The sequence below is a fragment of the Arvicanthis niloticus genome, chromosome 2, assembly GCF_011762505.2.
Source record: "Arvicanthis niloticus isolate mArvNil1 chromosome 2, mArvNil1.pat.X, whole genome shotgun sequence".
NCBI lineage: Eukaryota > Metazoa > Chordata > Mammalia > Rodentia > Muridae > Arvicanthis > Arvicanthis niloticus.
Genome location: NC_047659.1, coordinates 32,883,321 through 32,904,771, shown reverse-complemented (window position 1 = coordinate 32,904,771; position 21,451 = coordinate 32,883,321).

The following is a 21,451-nucleotide window of genomic DNA, read 5'->3' as shown; positions in this document are numbered from 1 at the left end:
ACAAAGCTATCATGAAAAATAAATACATTATTTCTTTCCTCAAAAAGGGTATAAGAGTAGATCAGACATTGATATTAATTTGAGGAAATATGTAGAGACTCCCTATGAAATGAAATTATCTCTTGGAGGAGTGAGGAAACTAGTAAGATTAAAAACCATTTATAAATATTTTACAAATATTGAAATTTGGGAGATTCATTTGGACCAGAGTTATAACAGCAATAAGAATTGCTGTATTGCCAGGAAGTGGTGGCACATGCCTTTAATCCCAGCACTTGGGAGGTAGAGGCAGGTGGATTTCTGAGTTCGAGGCCAGCCTGGTCTACAGAGTGAGTTCTAGGATAGCCGGGCTACACAGAGAAACCCTGTCTTGAAAGACAAAACAAAAAACAAACAAAAAAGAGAATTGCTGTATTGAGGAACTTCTCAGACCATCCAAATTGCCTGTACATTGTGCATAAAGTTCCAGGGATGCAGCATTTGTGAGTCAGCTCCCATACAAGAAAAGATTTTTCAATGATGCAGTTGTCTTTCAGTTACCTATGTACCTGTCAGTCAACTCCAACCTATGCTCTGTAAGCCCAATAAACTCGATGCCTCATCAAGTTGGACTTTGGAGGAATTTGTACAGTGGTCTGTTATGATGCCCTTTTGTTCACATTTTTCAGGAAAACAATACTACACACAACTGGTGGCATGATGGGACCAAAGGTGACTTTGGATGGTGCAATTGCATAGTTCTGACAATGGATAACCAGGCATGCACTTGAGGATGCACTGAGTAAGTTTGGAACATTCACAAGGATGATATCCACACAGAACTTCCCCTCCAAGTTGTGTGTGATTTCTTGTTATGATAGTGGTTGTATGGGACTTTATTTGGGTGTTAAGACATAAGAAAGTAGACTCTGAATAGACTTATAGGGTGGCCATATGATATGGAATCATCTATTTTCTTGACAGGATGTTTCTTTTACAGATGAAGGACTAGAGAATGCATTGAAGTCCTATGAGTAGCATAATGGGATTAAATTGGTGACAAGTTGTGTCTGGCTGCTGCTATGCCAACTAGCATGTGCAAATTTGCCCAAGATAGCCAAAGGGGTTTCCTCATGTTAGAGAGGAATTAAAACAGAAAAAGAATATGCCTTCTAGCATCTTCCACATTGGCTTCTGGTTTATTGGGTAAACTGGATAAAAAGAAATGATGAGGTAAATGTATTATCTTGCTGCTTCATTTAGATTGTGGCAGAAAGGTAAAAAGTGAAAAGTACAAATTACACTCATGTTAATTAGCTCCTTCTAGGATATATATATCTTGAAACCCATGGAAGAATCAATTTAGAACTTCAATACAGATGAAGAAAAATACCATGGCTTAGCATGAAGATGGATACTGTGACACTTACAAGTAGCCCAGCAAAAGAAGTCATGATAGTCAAGGAGCATTCTGCCTTAGAAGTGTCTAATTTGAGAATCATTTTAGGGAAATAGTGACATAAGTCCTCTGGCCTGGATTGTTAAGCTGTGGAATATGGTGGCTTGAATATCAGCTTGAAAGTTATTGAAACATAGAAATATAAAAATGTAACTACTATCTTTCCTTGAGAGACACAAATGCTGCATAACCCAAGGCAATGTGAGGTGGATGTGTCCCTTGATGGACTGACTCATAGGAACAATTAAAGACACTAGTCATCTCTAGATGAGATCCATACTGAAACAATGAAAGAAGCATAGTCATTACTGACAAAAATGAACACAAGAGATGCTATGTGTGATGCCAAGTTCTCAAGACGGTTACAACAGAAACTGATTCAGCAGAAACCATAATATTGATAAGAAGCATGTGTGTGTTTACTAAGTCCTATGTGGTTTTGATCTACATGATGTAAGAGAGTCACAGATCTCAGTGACTTAGACTGGTATGTAAATCAGGTTCTTAAAGTGTTAAAACAAACATAAGAGAAAGCCAAGCAAAGCAGCCTAACCATGCTACTCAACAGAAATGTCACAAGAGGCCCATCAGATAGTGTTCAGTAGCAAAAATCTGATGAAAAAGGAAACATTCATCAGTAAGTCTTTGAGAAGCTCTAGACCTAACCAGGAGTCCACTAAAGAGAGAAGAGGGCAGTATACAGTGAGATACAGGCGATCCTTATTCTATTACTTGGTCTGCAAGATGGGAGTCTAGGGTGCTAACTATCTCAGCCTCTATCTTTTGAAATATCTGAAATTATCTGGGAATACATATATATCAACTGGAGGACACACATTGAATTGCAGATTTATTTGATTGCTCACTAATGAGTTTTAGTGAATACTGACCCAAATGTATCTTAATTCATGGAACCCTACAAAATTATAAGCATGAGGGACAGAAGCAGATGAATATGAAGATCAAAAAGTACCAGTGATGGATGAGGACCACTTTTGTCCTAAGGGCAGACAATTATGTGCTCTATTGGTGTACTATATTCATATTTCCATTGCAGAAGAAGATTCTAAGGGTAGAAATGATGCTGAGACACACCCAATGCCACCCTTAGCCTGGGAGAGTTTTGTCTGAGTATAACCTGTAAAGGCAACCACATGTGGCTAATTACAATGGAATTTGCAAACATACATTGTAGACGGATTTTACTTCAGCAACATTCCTGCTCTGGGGAGGAATTGACACACCTTTAATCTCTCTGGCTGAAAGATCACGCATCTTTAGTACACACTTTTAATCCCAGACAATAAAGGTAAAGTTAGTTTGTAGAAGGAAAAGAAAAAAGATTTGAAAGTGGCATTTAATTAAGACACATACAAAGTGGGGAATCAGAGAAAGATTTCACAGAATGAATCAGAAATAGGATATGCCCAATTCTCAGAAGAACAGACAATTTAAGGGAACATGGAGGGGGGCGGGCAGGCAGAGGCAGAGACAGAGAGATTCAGAGACATGTTGCAGGTGAGAACAGAGTGAGCCAGAAAATGTGAAGAAGCCAGAAGATTAGAAAAGATTGCCAGAATTAGTTTGAGCCCAAGCAGAGAAATTCAGTGGGAAGCTAAGAGAGGCCAGTTTGAATCAGTCAGCTCAGAGAGAGAAGTTTGAGCCAGAACATATGAGTTGAATCAGTCAGACAGAATTCAGAAAGAACTAGAAAGGCTGAGCTAATCCAGCAGTAATCCTCCAAGACAACATTACATCTGGTGATTAAAACATACTTTTATAATAAATACAATAAGTAGGGCCATAAATAGCTAACATGACAGACTTCCTGGGGGTCTGTGTTAAAATTAAAGAAAACATCAAGGACTGAGAAAGAGTAGAAATTATTTACCAAGACCAAGATCTTTAAAACAGTCAACTCTCCTCTATGAGTACACCAGATAGCTTCAGGAGAATGGCAGTCTTATAGAAAACTAAATTAGGTGATTTTCAAAATCTGTTGCAGTATTTAACATTGTACAACTAGTACATGTGATAGGAGTCTTTCCATTGATCCTTGTTCATGGGTCTTAAAATATTCTAGTTACTGAGATTTGCATTTGTTTGGAATAAATAACAGGGAACTAAGAAGTTCAAATTTTCCTTACCAAGATTATCTTCAGAGTCTCTGTTTTGTTTATTTTGGTTTTTTAAAGTTTATTACATAGGCAACCTTAGTAATCTAATGTGCCTAGAGAAGACAGGAAATAGTTAGTTCTTAAGTAGTTATTAGGAAAAGAGTTTAGAAATGGGATCAGACAGAATGCTTCAGCTTGAGATGTAAGATGGCTTACCCAAGAGCCCAGAAGAAAGCCCCTAAGAACTGAGGTTTCTTTCCTGTTTGGTACACTTTGGGGTAACTCCCAATACACTGACTACCTCTTCCACTCCTTATTTTTCCACAGATAAATCACCCACTTGAGACATTTGGCTAGGATAATTACCTTTCTCTGTGTTTCTGCTGTGATCCACTGATATCGTTTGGTGCATTATGCTGCATATCTGTAATACCAGGGCTCAGAAAGCTAAAGCAGGAATATGTCTCTTCCATTAGACTTGATTTTGACATAGATTTATTATTTCTTTTACTATATGAATTAACTTTATTACTATTTCTCTTTTTTTCATATTTATTGTTTGGGATTTATTAACATGCTCTATGTTATTTTTATATGTAATTGATTTATCATACTATTTTTGTCCCATAGTGTAAAACATTGTCATAATTACATATATCTGATTTTAAACTATTATAAAGTTTAGTTTAATAATTATAATAAACTTTTATAACTACCATTATAAGAGTTTAATCATTTTTTCTTCAGATGATTCAGCTGTCTTCTATAAAGTATGGTATAGTATTTTAATTAATTAAATTAAAAATATTTTCTACTTTCATGCAACATTTTTTCCATGACCCATTTTTAAATAAGTATGTTGTCCAATTTTTAAGTATTTTAGGATTTTCCCTAATAATTTCTTTTAATATCTTTCAATATAATTCTACTCTAGCAAGATAAGATTTTAAAATCAGAGTTTTAGGTCATAGACTTAGACCCTTGCTTAAATTGTAGTTGATTTCTGTTCAGAGAGGGATTCGATTCTGTCTGCATATGTGTACTAGCCTTTTCAACACAACTTCACAGAGGTAGCTCTGTCTCTAAGAAATATTTTTGCTGTCTTTGCTGAAAATCACTTAGGTGTAGTATGCTTTTGTGTTGGAAGACTTTCAAGTTGCAGTTCTCATTTTAGTTGTTGAGAACATCTAATTATCAGTTTTAGCACATTCCTATACAGATTGAAATCTATGCTATCCAGATGTCATTATCATCTAGAATGATACCCAGATGTCATTATCATCTAGAATGATATCAGATAGGACTTCTAGAATATATCAGACAGGACAAATCATTCTTCTTTCATTTTTAACTGCTTTGAGTGTGATATGTAGCTGGAATCTGAACATCTCTATCTTGGATAACCTGGTGACCTGATGAGTTGGGCAGTTCAGAAACAGAAGGTTGATGACTTGATGATATTTTGGAAGCTGTGTCATATCTCTAGTCTTTTATATTGGAAACACATCTATAAACATACACTGGTATTAATTTTATGCTGTCATTATTGTTATGATATAATAAGATAGTTTTCATCTTCTTGTCTTTGTAATTTGAATTGTAAAGATCAGTTTACTAGTTTATGCAGATGACCCTTTACTTACAACAAGATAACAGCTTAGGAGACAAATTGTAAATTAAAAATGCCATACTTTTTAAAATGCTTTTGGTATATCTATTTTAATAAATGTCAACATTTAAGAAAGCCTTTCTTAAATGTGCACAGATGACTGACCATGAGCCTACAATTGTGCAAAATCATTTTACAAAAGACCTATTCATTAAAAATAAAGTGCTAAATACCTTGTGTACACAGAAAGATAGATAATCACAGATCTGATAAGATTTAAAAAATACAATATCCAATATATGGTCACAAAACTGTATGCTGGACAGTGTTCACCATCATGTAGTTGACTTAAATTTACAATTCTACACCTAAGCAGCATATCAAAATATCTTGCCTTGTATTGATAACTACAATTACATTGCCTTGTATCGTATGATGCTGTCATATTGGGGGGGGGGGAAGATTTCATATACTATGATTATAGTAACATATGTGTTATTTTAGTATAAATGGAATTACTTGAATGTTTATACAGGAAAACAAAGAAATTCACTTATTTTTATAAAAACATCAGCAGAAACTTAAAGGTTTGACTTTTCAAGTATATATAGAAATACTTAAATGTATATTTTAGTATATGTAAAACATATTTGAAATCTTAGGACAAAACATGATTCTCTTTGGTTCATGACTTTGCCCCATACATACTCTGCTGTTGTGTTTATTTTCTACACAATTTCCTCACAAGATCAAGTCATTCTAGTGGGTGAATATGTGAGTACATGAGTGTTCCTTTGGACTCCTTGAAAATTTTGAAACTTTACCTTTATAGAAGTTTCTCTGAGGTGATGTGGATCCAATTGTCCTGTCAATCTTATAGTTACATTGTTTGTGATATTATACATCTTATTGGGCCCACAGGAGGTATGTGAGTGTCACACCTGAGTTGTATTTTGAATTTGTCTAAGCACCCAGAGATCTTTCTTCTTACAGGTCCTTGTAGATAAAGTTACCTTTCACATTAAGGGATATTTTGAGTGTGCGAAAACACAGAAACTGAAAACAATACAATATTTACTTTAATAACCTATGCACAACTCGTTTTATTATGTGTGTTGCATCCATAATATGTAATTCTAGAATCCACCTGATTAAGAATTTTGTTGGAAAGCCAAGTAAGTAATGGCATTCAACCTGTATAATTAGCTGGCTTGTAAGGTAAGTCCTCAGGCAAGCCATTCTTGTCTTCTGTCCATACTTTTAATTCAAATTCAAGGTGAAATTGGACATTCATTAGCTGATCTCTCAAAATAAGGTAGCCAATATACCTTCTTTTTCTATCCCTTCCATTTGACCCCTTTACCATTTTTCTTTACTGTTTTACTGATGAAAAACAGAATTATTAATGCATATGATTTGATTAATAAAAGACACATTTTAAACAAGACATAAAATATGGTTGGTTAATATGAAAAGTATAATTGTTAATTATCCCAAGGTAGAATTACTCTTACCTTAGTCCCATTGTAGATGCAGATATTTATCTTTAAGTACCCCAGAGCAAAGAATCTGTGAAGAAGACAGTTACCTTTGGAACCATATTTATCATGTAAATAGCTCAGGAAAGGATACTGCCAGTTACATCTTTAAAATACAAAAATGCATGCATTTCACTATTTTGTAAATGCCAGAGAGATGCTGCATCCGTGAGAGTTAACGGTGCGGCACTTTTGTGTTCAGTAGCATGAATCATTAATCATGAGACAGGCCATATTCTTGTACTGCTTCTGCTTTCATTACTTGGCCTAATTAAACAGTTCTCTGAACTGGAATCTCAGATTCCTCTGTTACAGATTATCATTAATTATGGTGAAAGTGCTCAGAGATGTTGGACTCAATTATATTCTACTCAACTCTGGCAGCGTGTGATTCATTGCACAGCCTGCTCTGCAGATGTACTCTTTTCTTATCTCGCACTCCCACTTTTGTAAATTGGGCTCTGGCAGCCAACAAACTAAGAGTTATGTGCTGCGTTTTCATTAAAAACATGTTGGAGAAGCACAGACCAATTAAGGATTCTGTATTTTATAAGGAGTGATGAGATGAACAGTGGATTCTGGGAGAATTAGCTCAGTGAAGTAGCAATCTCAATCTCTTTGTACAGCTGAATTTGATTACTATTTTTGTTATTTCTTTGAGGATCATTTCCTTGAGTCTCTGGTTTAAAACTTTTAAAATTTAAAGAAGATCAATTTATTGTTAGTCAATAGGAAAAGAATAAAAATGTTTGTTTGATGCCTGTGTGAGCTACTGGAAAACATTTCCACTGACATATGCCAAGCACATTATAGCTCAAAAAACACCAGTTTCATCAATTTTGACAGTAATTTTCCATGCTAGGCAATAAAATGTGTCATACAGTACTGAGTCTAATACAGACTGGGCTAATGTGCTCATATAGACAAAGGCAGAACATCAGGATTTTCAGGTTCTTTGAGGTGTGTACTTGGGAGAAGGGAATGGTATGATCTGACATATGGCACAGGAAGATCAAATTATCCCAAAGCACTTATATTACAGTTAAAACACATTTATTTAAGGTTCATTATGTTTTAGTTTCTTCTTCCCTTCCTTGTACCCTCTTTCCTCTCTCTCTTTCTCTCTCATTCATCCCTTCCCTCCTCTGTCCCACCCCTTCTCTCCTTCCTTCTTTCCTCCATCCTTCCCTCCCTCCCTTCTTCCCTTCCTTTCTCTTCTCACCTCATTCCTGCCTTCCATCCTTCATTAAATGACAACACTATCATCATGAAAATTGAGGCAACTTAAAATATCTTTTACTAAATAAATCAGGAAATTTTCATAATAATTTTTTTCTGGTTTCTTTATTGGTTATAAAATTATACCAAAAGCTACAAACTGAAAGTTTGTGATGTTATAGCATTCTCTGACAAAAACTGGTTTACAAATTCAAATACAAATATACAGAATAAAGGTTGAACTGAACTTCTTTTTAGGATTGCCCATTAAGTACTTAAAATGATCTTTGATACTCTATGAATTATAATTTTGAGGTGTTAGAGAAACTAAGCTGCTGTGGTAAATATACAAACAAAGTTGGATACACATGGAAGTTTAGCTACTGTTTCCTTTTGTAATTTGAGTATTAAAATATAGTAGAAATTATCTGATGTAGAACAGCTGTTATTAAAGTAAAATCCATTTTCATATAATTTGCTTTGGCAATTATTTTTAAAATAAAAAGTTGTCAGGGTTTGTACTTAAAAATTTAAATGAATATTGGCATGAATATTTTGTACAACTTACTGTCTGTGTTTTTATTAATAATACATTGAAATCATGCCACCCAATAACAAGATGTTTTTGAACAAATTTTGTAGCAGGATAAGATTTTATTATTTAATTTACAGGAACAAGAGAAAGCAATAAAGTCTAGTGTTAAAATCCACTCATATAAACAATCAAGGCCTTCTACCTGAAAATCTGCTTGTAACTAATATATCAGAAAAATGAATAGATTTGATTTGCCCAGGTTAAATGAGAGGTAGATTTTTTTCTCCTCTTTAATCCACTTTAAAAATGCAGTGTAAAACCAGGAGAATTGCATATGCCTCTTTGTTTCTCATTTGAGGGGTTAAGAAATGTGTGATTTATCACAAAACTGCTCTTGTGGTCATGTGGACCCAGAGTTCTCATGTGAGTCATCTCAGCAAGCCACATGTTTCTTTAATTCTATTTTCTCTTTTACAAACGTCGCCTAGCTTGTTTGGTAATAAAGCTGTCCTCAGTTTCATCTCAAATATATTTCCTATATTTCATGTTGGATACATTCCCTCACAGAAGCAGCTGCAACAGTGTAGGAAGAGGATACCTTCTTTCATTTTATAACTTCTGTAAGTTTCTGTTTTATTGTTTCTAAATACCTTTAATTTTACTGAGTTATAAACCATGTATGTCCATTTTTTTTCTTGAATACAGGTCAAAAAGATAAGAGATTTAAAACACAGTGGGAGAATAAAAGTTCTGAGTATAAGCCTTTGGCTTAACAGTCTGTAGGTTTTCATATCCTGCAGTAGTTTTGGGTTTTAATATATATGAAAATCAGTGGTCTTGTATCTATGCATATGTGTCGTCTATAATATAATTTTGACAGATGGAGAGCTGGATGAATCTAGTCCCTGACTATAGAAAAACCTTGGCTTGACTTGCACTCTACCAAAACTTGTTTAAAAAGGCATTCACATGTATTTATTTTATAAATAAAGATTCATTTTTTTTTTTGGCCTGCCCTTCTCTCTCATTGAGATGCTGTCTTCCTATCCTTGCCTGTCCCACATATGCATTCTACCTGAGCTGTATTTTTTTTTTTTTTGTAAAAAAAAAAAAAAAAAAAAAAAACAGGATTACTCCATGCATAATGCTAATGACTATACCATTCTACATCCCCTCCTTATTAAAAATAAATATGTTACCTTGCCCCTGTTTGCACCATCTAAAATTCTGACAATATCTTACTTTAAAAAAAAAAAAAAATAGAGAGACATGGAAACCAGGAAGCCATTTCTTCCGTGAGCAGCTCCAGACAGACTGCTCATTGAAAATGTAATACACTGCACTGTGTCACAGGTCAGCTGGCAAATGGCAATCTGAATTTTAAAAGGAATATGAATAAAATTCTGTTTTATTTTGAAAATGAACTTTCTGCCCTCCATCATGAATCCAATATATGTCTTAATCTTCTGTGCTCTTGAAGCCTGCGGCTCCTGGCTGAGTCCTTTGACTCCTGATCCTAATAAGGAAATAGGTTGTTTTCTCACCCTCGTCTCATTTTTAGAAGGGCTGAAACAAACAGTCCCTGATTTCAAATGTAATTGACAAAGCATAAAAACATGTATGTTATGTAATTTTAGGTTTACAACCACGCTCAGCACTGGGATGTTTTATTTTTAAATTTGATTAAGATGTTATACCTTTAGAAATGTGCTGTCAAGATTTGAAATCAAAATCTCCAAGTATAGGGTGCCTGTTTACCTTGGAACTGCACACGCGAGGCTGATAACAGATAGACTGGATAATGGTACACTTCAATAGGGAACATTTTCATTTAACCTGGACATTTTTATGGCTACACAGAGGGAATGCATAGACAGAGTTTTAAAAAAATACATTTATGACTATTGTTTCAGTTAAAACTCAGATGAGAATGTATCATGTCTGTGTCTGTGTTTGCTGTTTTTCCTAACAAAAAGTAATTCATTATGTTCATTTTTTCTAGACTTATTGTTTCTATGTTCATTTAAATTCATGACTTCTAATTAGAAAATATAATGCATGCATTTTCAGGAAAATAAGATTTTGATTCTTTTTTTTTTTTTTTTTTTTTTTTAGAATTTTTTTCCCTTTTCATTCAAATCTCTTAGGATCGATGTCATGCTATGGAGTCATCACTTGAATCCATTTTTAAAATATAATTATAGGGACTACTTTAAACAAGAGAGACATAGTAGGATGGAGAATGCTAAAACAAAGGTAATTAAGCATGCTGGCCATGAGTATACCTTATAATCCTGTGTGTGTAACACCACAGCCTCAGTGCTCATGTTCAGAGAATAGAATTGTCTACTGCCATGAGTGGGCATGTACAATCTGTGTGAAACAGAGTTGACCTTGAACCCGAATGATGAGCTATTTGTTGTAACACATATACTTCTTAAATCTAAAAGAAACCTATTATTGTTTTATATCATCAAAATGTGTTTTGAACAAATAAAATGATTAGTAAAAAAGAACAATAAAACACAGTTTATTTCCTCCTAAAATGGTGTGTTTTAAAGTTCTCATGTTGCTTATACCATCATAGGTTTGAACTAATTAGCTGCACCAATTATTAAATTTCTGAAACATGAAAAATATTTTACAATCAACAGTGTTAGTCTATTTTTCTTATATCCCAACAACACAGAGATTCAAAGAAAATACCCACTAAAGCAAACCCGATAGAATTACTCACAGTTCAGTAAATAATTCCTCATTTTCAAAGTATTAAAATAAAACTAGGTATAAAAACATGACTAAGACACAGTCTACCAACAGTAAAATATTTTAGTTGAGATAAAATGACAAGTAATAAAATTGTTATCAATGAATCAAGTAGACTAGATAGGATAGGTAAAAGACAGAGTAGACACATAGAGGGAGGCAAGAACCTGGAACACACAATGAGGAGACTGTAAAGTACTTCAGAAAAAGGGAGACCTTGTCTTAAAAAATGAGAAGAGCTGCTTTAGATGGCAGCATACTTAGAATATCTTCCTGTAAGTGAGTATATTTTATGCAAACATGGAAACTTTATCTCTGTACATCTGGGAAGGGCACATGTATGTTGAATACTGAAAATATAAATTATGAAGTACAGACTGTAGATAACTTCTTACCATCAACTCAACTACTTGTCTTCAAATTGTAGCCATCTTGCCCAGAAGGCTAGCTTTCCTGTTTCAATCATAATAATGTGTTCTTTACATTAAGCCAATTTAAACCGAATGTTATCATTTCAGTAACAGATTTGTATAAATCATGCTATAATAGTACACATACATCTTGAATCCTTTGTGGGCACATGGAGTAACAAAATCACACTGTACATCAATGATTAATTTTTGTGGATATAAGAATAAAAACTTCTATTTCTTACTACTACATCTAAAGACAGTAAAGAGATGATGATATGAGATATCATGTTCACAAGCAGGCAGATTAAAACAGGAAGTTAGAAGAAACACATACAATCAAGCAAATTAGCCTCCAAACCACATAGGAAAACAACAGTGAAGAACTATGCTTATATCTCTGTGGACAGAACTTTGAAGTGCCTCCTTCTAGCTACAAAGGAAGCAGGAACTAAGCCATAAGCTGGCATGTCCCATTCAAAGTTAAATTGTTTTATCAGAAAATAAGCAGGGCAGAATGTCAAGGTTTCAATGTTCAGGAAAACATGATCCTCAAAATTCTCGTGATATACTATGAGAAGTATACATCTAAATATTTATTTTTATGTTAAAAATTCTTAATGCTTCAAGAATTTCATATAATGCAATTTTTCAAGATTTTGATTTATAATTAAAATATAGTTGCATCACTTCCTCTTTCTTCTCACTCCAACTTTTTTCATATCTTTCCTCCTACTCCTTTTCAAATTCATGGATTCTTATTATTTTGTTATTATTTATATAAATACATAAATACAATATGCTGAGCCTGCTTAGTGATCAGAAAGAAAGAAAAATTACAATTTACCTTCATGTATACTATATATGTATGTGTATATATTTATATACACATTTGTGTATGTCTAGTTATTGACGTAATTAGAAGACCCAATCTCACTACAGACTTCCTGGTCCACTGGCTTTTATAGTCTTTCCACTCTGTCTTCTTAATGTTTCCTTAGCCTTAGGCAGGAATTGTGTTTCACATAAGTTCATTAGGATTGGTGTGCCAACAGTCATTTGTTCTCTGCATTTTAAATAGATGGGAGTATCTGTACTGATCTCCTTCTATTGTAAAAGGAAAAAACTTTGATCGGGATAAGATCTACATTTATCTATGGGTTTAAGGATGAGCATTTAGCATGCACTTAGGAATTATCTACTTTAAGAATGTGACAGTAGCTGGTTCTCCTGTAAGACTCCCAACAAGAAAAAAAAAAAAAAAAAGACCAAAACAACAAGAAAAATAAACAAAACTCACAAAGTCCTATTATTTGTGTTGCCCATATACTCCTGGATATGTGATCACCCATTGCAACATGGTTCATTTGCTAGAGGCCACATCTTTAAATTCTATGTAAATAAGTGTTCTCAACAAGGTATTTTTTATAGAAATAATAATCTTTATACAAGTTTCTTGATCAGAAAGAAAGAGAAATTAAAATTTACCTTCATTAGTACTATATATGTGTGTTATATGTATATATGTGTATGTATGTATGTATGTATAAAAATGCAGGTGTATATGACATATATGTCTAGCTTCCAGGCACAAAAATACTGCAATAGTAAAGAAAACAGGCTAACAAAAACAGGTAAATAATTTTGAGGACCATAATGTCACAGCATGCATGGACTGGGGTAATTCTACACTATGTGTGAGAAAACATAATCCACCATGTCAATTCTGGGATAAGGGTTTGAATTTTATCAGAAACTGTAAGTACTGCTCTAGGAAGAGGGTAGGGAATGGTGTCCAATGACTTTAGTGGGTGAATCTTCTGTGTTTCTAATGCACACTGTATTAGTAATTCTCAGTACCCACAAAGGAGAAACAGTCATATTAGTTAGTGTAAATTGTCAGCTAGCGTAAGGCTAACAGGCTCCATCTACTACAGATCACTCTAATGCATCTAAGTAATCTGTACAACCTACATTAAGCATGGATTCTTTCTTATGAAATAAACAACCAGCCCTTACTGTTGAATATTCAATTAAATATAAGGGTTTTTTTTAGGTAAAATTAACAACAAAAAACCATAATAGAACATCCTGAAAATTATGTCTACCTAATATATATGTGGCATAAATATGCTTAAACTACAAGATATTATAACATAAAAATAGTACCATTGCTATAAAAATAACTTCAGTTAAGATCTAGAGAGAATATAGTATGATCCAATACTGTCTTCATAAAGAAGATAAAGTAACCTAAAGATATGTAAACTATCAGTTGAGACTTGAAGAATAGATTCATACTTTCTACTGTGGATCCATGAACAGACCTAAGAAAAGTAAATGAGATCTCTCTTTCAGTGGTCTGCTTCTCCACCCAGAGAGGAACCACGTGTCCAATACACAGCCAAGCCCCACAGCTTGCCTGTCTCCAAGAAGGTCTGCAGTAACCAAGAACACAAGTGAAATTCCCACCCAAATACCCATGCTTCTTCCACCCTGCCCCATATCCATCTTCCTTCTGGTCTGTTTCTCCACCCAGTGGGCCTATACCTGCCTATGACCCACAGCCTGTCTCTCTCCCAGGAGGTCTACAGTACCTAGGGACTCAGGACTTCTGCCTTAATAGGGGCACAGTTCTTCTGATTAGCACCTCCATCTATAACTGGAGCAGATCCTGCAACTGGAACCCAAAGCCTGCCTTTCTCCCAGAGGTTTGCCCTAACCAGGGACACAGGAGGCCTGATCTAACAAGAAAAAAAAAAAAAAAAAAAAAAAAAAAAAAGGGCCCCCAATCAGGGACATCACTGTCTACTTTCCAGGAGGCTGGTTCTATCCCACAGAGCTCTACCTGCCTCCAAAGAGGCCACTTTCAGTCAGAGACATCCAGGCCAGTTAACAGAAAAGCTAACCAGATAGAGACAAGAAAAAGAACCTAAGCAACAGAATCTAATGCAACTTGACACCACCAGAAACCAGTTTTTCCACCACAGTGAGCCCTGGATATTCTAACAAACCTGAAAAGTAAGATTCTTACCTAAAATCCCATCTCATGATGATGATAGAGGCCTTCAAGGAGGATATAAAAAACTATTTTAAAGAAATGCAGGAAAACATAGGCAAACAGGTAAAAGCCCTTAAAGAGGAACAAATAAATACCTTAAAGAAATACAGAAAAATAGAATTAAGCAGGTGAAGGAATTGGACAAAATTGTTCAAGAACTGAAAAAATAAAAAATAAAAACAACAAAAATAAACAAAGGGAGACAGTCCTGGAGCTGGGAAACTTAGGAAAGAGATAAGGAGCTACAGATGTAAGTATCATCAACAGAATACAAGAGATAGAAGAGAGAATCTCAGGCTTAGAAGATACCATAGAAAGTATTGATCAAAGAAAATACAAAGTGTAAAAAACATCCAGCAAATTCAGGACACAATGTAAAGGTCAAGACATTAGCCAAAAAAAGTACAGAATACCCAGGATGCAATCAACAGAATTCAAAAAGGTTAACAGGCTGAAGGGCCCAAGTGAGGATGCTTCAGTGCAACTTGGGAGGGAGAAGAAAGCAATTGAGGGGCATGGGGGTGGGGGTGGGGGTAGAGGTAGGGAGTACTATGGGTGGGAGAAGGAGGAGAGAAAGGAAAAGAGGAATATGGTCAGGTATTGGGGAGCAACAGGAGAGAAGCCCTGAGGGCCAGCAGAATGAATTCAATATGGAACCTCAGGAGTGGGATATGGGGGGACCCTCTAGAATGTATCAGAGACCTGGGAGGTGAGAAACTCACAGAACTCAAAAGAAGGGACCTTAGTGAGGAAAGGGTACTTGCAGAGCTCACCTCCAGTAGAAAGATCAAGTGGAGGGATGGAGCTGTCATTCCACAGTAAAAAACTCTGACCCAAAATTGTCTAAAAGAACTGCAGGGATTAAAATGGAGAAGAGACTAAGGGAAAAGACATCCAGTGACCTGCCCAACTTGGCATCCATCTCAAAGGGAGGTGCCAAGGCCTGACATTATTGCTGATACTATGGTGTGCTTACAGACAGGAGCTTAACTTGGCTGCGCTCTGATAAACCTAACAAGCAGCTGACTGAGACAGAAGCAGATCCTTACATCTAACCAATGATCTGAAGTCAGTAACCCCTGTGTTTGAATTAGGGTAGGTTGCAAGAAGTTGAGGAGGAGGGAGACACCATAGGAAGACCAACAGTCTCAGGACCCCTGAGAGATCTCAGACACTGAGCCACCAATCAGGCAGCATATGCTAGCTGACAGGAGCATACTGTTCTCTTAGAGGCTCCACTCAAGAACTGACTCAGACAAATATAGATATAGCCAAACAGTGTATGGAGCTTGGGGATTCTTATGAAAGAAGGATAGGAATGGAGTAGGAGAAAGGATTTTGGGTCCTGAAGGGGTTAGAAACTCCACAGGACGACCAACGGAGTCAACTAATCTGGACCCTTGGGGTTGTCAGAGTCTGAACCACCTACCAAAAAACATACCCGGGCTGGACCTAAGCCTCCCCATGCATCTGTAGCAGATGTGCAGTTTTGCCATCATGTGGGTTCTGAACAACTAAAACAGGGGCTATCCTCAATGCTGTGGCCTGTTATATTACCCAGTATTGCTGTCTTCTGAGAGGCTCTACCAGCAACTGATTGAGACAGACACATATACTTATAGCCAACCATTGGACTGAGGTTAGGGAATCCTATGGTTGAATTAGGGGAAGGATTGAGGGAGGTGAATGGGATGGCAACCCAATAGGAAGAACAAAAGTATCAACTAACCCACACCCTTCAGAACTCCCAGAGACTAACTCATGGAAGAAAACTTCTTGACCTAAAGGAAGAGATAGCCATACATATACAAGAAGCCTTCAGAACACCAAATAGATTGGAACAGAAAAGAAAATATTCCCATCACACAACAATCAAAACACTAAATACACAGAACAAAGAAAGAATGTTAAAAACTGTAAGGAAAAAGGTCAAGTAACATATGAAGATGGACCACAATTACACTATATTTTTCAACAGAGACTCTAAAAAAGAAATCTAAAAGATATCATCTAATCATCCATAGAATACAAGTGCTAGTCCAGTATACTATACCCAGAAAAAATTCCCAATCACCATAGATTGAGAAAACAAGATATTCCATAAAAATTTAAACAACATCTTTGTAATAATCTAGTCCTACAGAGGATACTGGAAGGAAATCTCCAACACAAGGAAGGTAACTATAACACCTCCCTCAAAAAAAAAAAAAAAAAAAAAAACATAAGAAATTAAACATTTCACTATAAACCCAAAAGAAGAGAATCATGCACATCTAATACCACATCCAGCAACAAAAATATCAAGAAATAACATCATCTGTCTTTAATATCTCTCAACATCAATGGACTCAATTCCACAATAAAAAGAGACAGGCTAAGACACTGGATGTGTAAACAGGATCAAGTATTTTGGTGCATACAAGAAATAAACCTCTGGATGGTCTTTCCCTCATTCTCTGCTTCACTCTTTGTCCACATATTTCCTTTAGTTAAGAGCAATTCTGGGTTAAAATTTTGAAAAGGGTAGCTGGCCCTATTTTTCAACTGCTGGCCATGCCTAACCTCTGGATTTGGTCTTTACAGGTTCTTTCTCCCCTTTGTTGGATATTTCAGCTAATGTCATACCCACTGGGTCCTGGGAGCCTCTTGCTTTCCTAGCATCTGGGACTTTCTGTTGGGTACACCAGTTCTCCATCCCCCATTGCTACACACATCTGCTTTATTTCCTGTCCCTCTGTACATCTCCCCTGTCTCCTCCCATACCTGATCCTGCCCCCTCCCCTTTTTTCATCTTCCCCTCTTCTCTTCCTCCCAAGTCCCACCCATCCTCTAGCTCACATGATTATTTTGTTCCACCTTCTAAGTAGGACTGAGGTATCCACACTTTGGTTTTTTTTTTTTTTTTTTTTTTTTTTTTTTTTTTTTTTTTTTTTTTTTTTTTTTTTTTTTTTACCTTTATATGGTCTGTAAGTTGTATCATGGGGATTGGAGGTTTTTTGCTAATATTCAATTATCAGTGAGTACAGACCATGTGTGTTCTGAGTAGTACTCTATTGTGTAAATGCACCACATTTTCTGTACTCATTCCTCTGTTGAAGGTCATCTGGGTTGTTTCCAGTTTCTGGATAGTATAAATAAGGCAGTTATGAACATAGGAGAGGGCATGTGTCCTTGTTATATGTTGGAGTGTCTTCTGGGTATATGCTCAGGAGTGGTATGGCTGGATCCTCAGGTAATACTATGTTCAAATTTCTGAGAAACCACCAGATTGATTTCCAGAGTAATTATACCAGCTTGCAATCCCACCAGCAATTGAGAAATGTTCCCACCATCATCTGCAATTACCTGAGTTTTTGATCTTAGTTATTCTGACTGTATGAAGTGAAATCTCAAGGTCATTTTGATTTGCATTTGCCTGATGACTAAGGATGTTGAACATTTATTTACAGGCTTCTCAGCCATGTGAGATTCCTCAGTTGAGAATTCTTTGTTTAGCTCTGTACCGAGATTTTAATAGGGTTGTTTGGTTTTCTAGAGTCTTATTTTTGAGTTCCTTTCTGGAGATCCATCCCATATGCAGCCATCAAACCCAGACACTGTTGCTGATGCCAAGTGCTTGCTGACAGGAGCTTTATATGGATGTGTCCTGAGAAGCTCTGCCAGAGAATTACCCATACAGATGCAGATGTGGATGCTTGCAGCCAACCATTAGACTGAGCAGTGGGACCTCAATGGAAGAATTAGGGAAAGGACAACAATATGAACAAACCTGACCCTCCCTCCCCTCCCCCAGAACTCCAAGGGAGTAAACCACCTCGCATGGAGGGACCCATGGCTCCGGCTGTATGTAGCAGGGTATGGCCTTCTCTAGTATCAAAGGAAGGAGATACCCTTGGACCTTGATGCTGCAGTGTAGGGAAATGCTAGGGCAGTGGGGCAGTAGTGGGCATGTTGTTGGGAGAGCACCCTCAAGGAGCCAGGGGGAGGGGGTAAGTGGAGAGTTCTCAGAGAGGAAACAGGGAAATGGATTTAACAAGTATGTAAAGAACATTTCACCCCCAAACAAGAGAATATATCTTCTCAGCACCTCATGGAACCATCTCCAAAACTGACCATATAATTGTATACAAAACTAGTCCCCCACAGATACAATAAAACTGAAATAATCCCATGCATTCTATCATATCATGATAGACCAAGGCTAGAATTTAATACCAAAAAATCCAAACCAAACCAAACAAACAAAATAATAAAAACAAAACCAGAAAGCCCACATACTCATGGAAAAGTAACAACTCTCTGCTTAATGATAACTTGGTTAGGGAAGAAATAAAGAAAGAAATCAAAGACTATAGAATACAAGGAAAATGAAGACAAAGCATACCCAAACTTATGGGACAGAATGAAAGCAGAGTTAAAAAGAAAACTAATAGCACAAAGTGCCTTCATACAGAAACTGGAGAGATCCCATACTAGCAACTTAAGAACACTCCTAATTCCTCTAGAACAGAAAGAAGCAAACACATTCAAAAAAGGAGTAGACTACAGGTAAAACTCAGGGCTGAAATCACCCAATTAGTAACAAAGAGAACAATGAAAACAATCAACAAAACCAAGAGCTGGTTCTTTGAGAAAATCATCATGGTAGATAAACCCTTAGCTAAATTAACTAAAGGGCACAGAGACAGTATTAACATGAACAAAATCAGAAATGAAAAGTGTGACATAACAACAGAAACTTAGGAAATTCAAATAATTATCAGAACTTACTACAAAACATATGCTCAACAAAACTGGAAAATCTAGATGAAATGGATAATTTTCTAGACAGAGAGCATGTACCTAAGTTAAATCAAGTTTAAAGAAAAGTCCCATAAGCCCTAAGGAAATAGATGTAGCCATTAAAAACCTTCCAACCACAAAAACATAGGGCTAGATAATTTTAAAGCAGAATTCTGCCAGACCTTCAAAATAGAGCTAATACCAACACTCCTCAAACTATTCCACAAAATAGAAGCAGAAGGAAAACTACCTAATTCATTCTATGAATCTACAGTTACACTGATACCTAAACCACACATAGACCCAACAAAAAAGGAGATATATAGGCCAATATCACCTATGACCATCGATGCAAAAATACTCAATAAAATTTTTGCAAACTGAATTCAAGAACACATTAAAACCCTCATTCAGCATGATCAAGTAGTCTTTACCCCAGGGATGCAGAGATGTTTTAATATAAGAACATCCATCATCGTAATACACTATATATAAAAAAATCTCAAAGAAAAAAATCCACATTATCGCAGGGCGGTGGTGAACCACGCCTTTAATCCCAGCACTTGAAAGGCAGAGGCAGGCTGATTTCTGAGTTCGAGGCCAGCCTGGTCTACAGAGTGAGTTCCAGGACAGCCAGGGCTACACAGAGAAACCCTGTCTCGAAAAACAAAAACAAAAACAAAAAAAACCCAAAAAGCCACATTATCATCTCATTATATGCTCAAAAATCTTTTGACAAAATACGGCACTCCTTCATGTTAAAAGTACTGAAGAGATCAGGAATTGTGGCACATACTTAAACATAATACAAGTAATATATAGCAAACCAACAGCTAACATCAAATTAAATGGAGTGCAACTAAAAGCAAGCCCACTAAAATTAGGCACAAGACAATGCTGCCCACTCTCTCCCTATTTATTCAATATAATAATGAAAGTTCTAGCCAAAGCAATTAGACAATAGTATTTAGATAGGCATTTGGAAGAACAGATTGATGCTCTTATCCTATTCAAATTACTGTAAGGAGGTTCAGAATTTAAGGGTAAGGAGTGATCTTGAGTGTCATGCCAAATACCATTGGATTCATGTTAGTTCTACAATTTACAGTAGTAGTCATTATAATTAAGAAGAAGTTTAATGACAATTGCAGTGTGTTTGGCATAATTCTAATGCCTCTCAAAATGTTTTAACGATACATAGGGAGCTTATGAATTTCAGGAATGCTGCTCTTCTGAGTGTTGATGTGGTAGATACTACAGATAAAATTACCCATGGCCTGAGGTCAGTATTTCTATTGTGATCAAGCTTCTTAAATGGCATATATAGCTTGATCATGCTATTCCTTTTTCTCCTTGGAATACTTTTATTCCTGCACATTGTGTTAAAGCTTTTCCTTAACATTAACATGTTGGCATCAAAAGTACATGGATTGAACCTGAAAATGGACCCCCAGACAGAGTTATTAAATTAACAGGCTGGCAAGCCAAGGATAGGTAAGATTCTGCACAGAGCCTTACCAACCTAAGACAGAAGTGCATTGCTTTTGATAATGTATATTCCATAATGGGTAAGAAAGGCATTCTTCTCAGAACAACCTAAGTCGGACTCAGTCTTGTTAATGAAATAAAAAAGGGGGAGAGGTGAAGATTTTTTGAGGTTGCTTGGCAAGAATCTGACATGGGCTATGGACAAGGTAATAGGCTGATTGGCAGAAATATGACATTGGCCAAGGACAAGGAAGTAGGCTTCAGGCAGGAATCTGACATTAGGCTAGAACAAAGAAGTAATTTCAGGTAGGAATCTACATCTTAGGCTAGAACAAAGAAGTAATCTCAGGCAGTAATCTAAATATTAGGCTAAAACAAAGAATTTCAAACAGAAGTCTAAATTTTAGGCTAGAACAAAGAAGTAGGCTTCAGACATGAAAATGACCTTGGGGTAGGACAGGGAAGTAGGCTCAGATACTTTGGTCATCC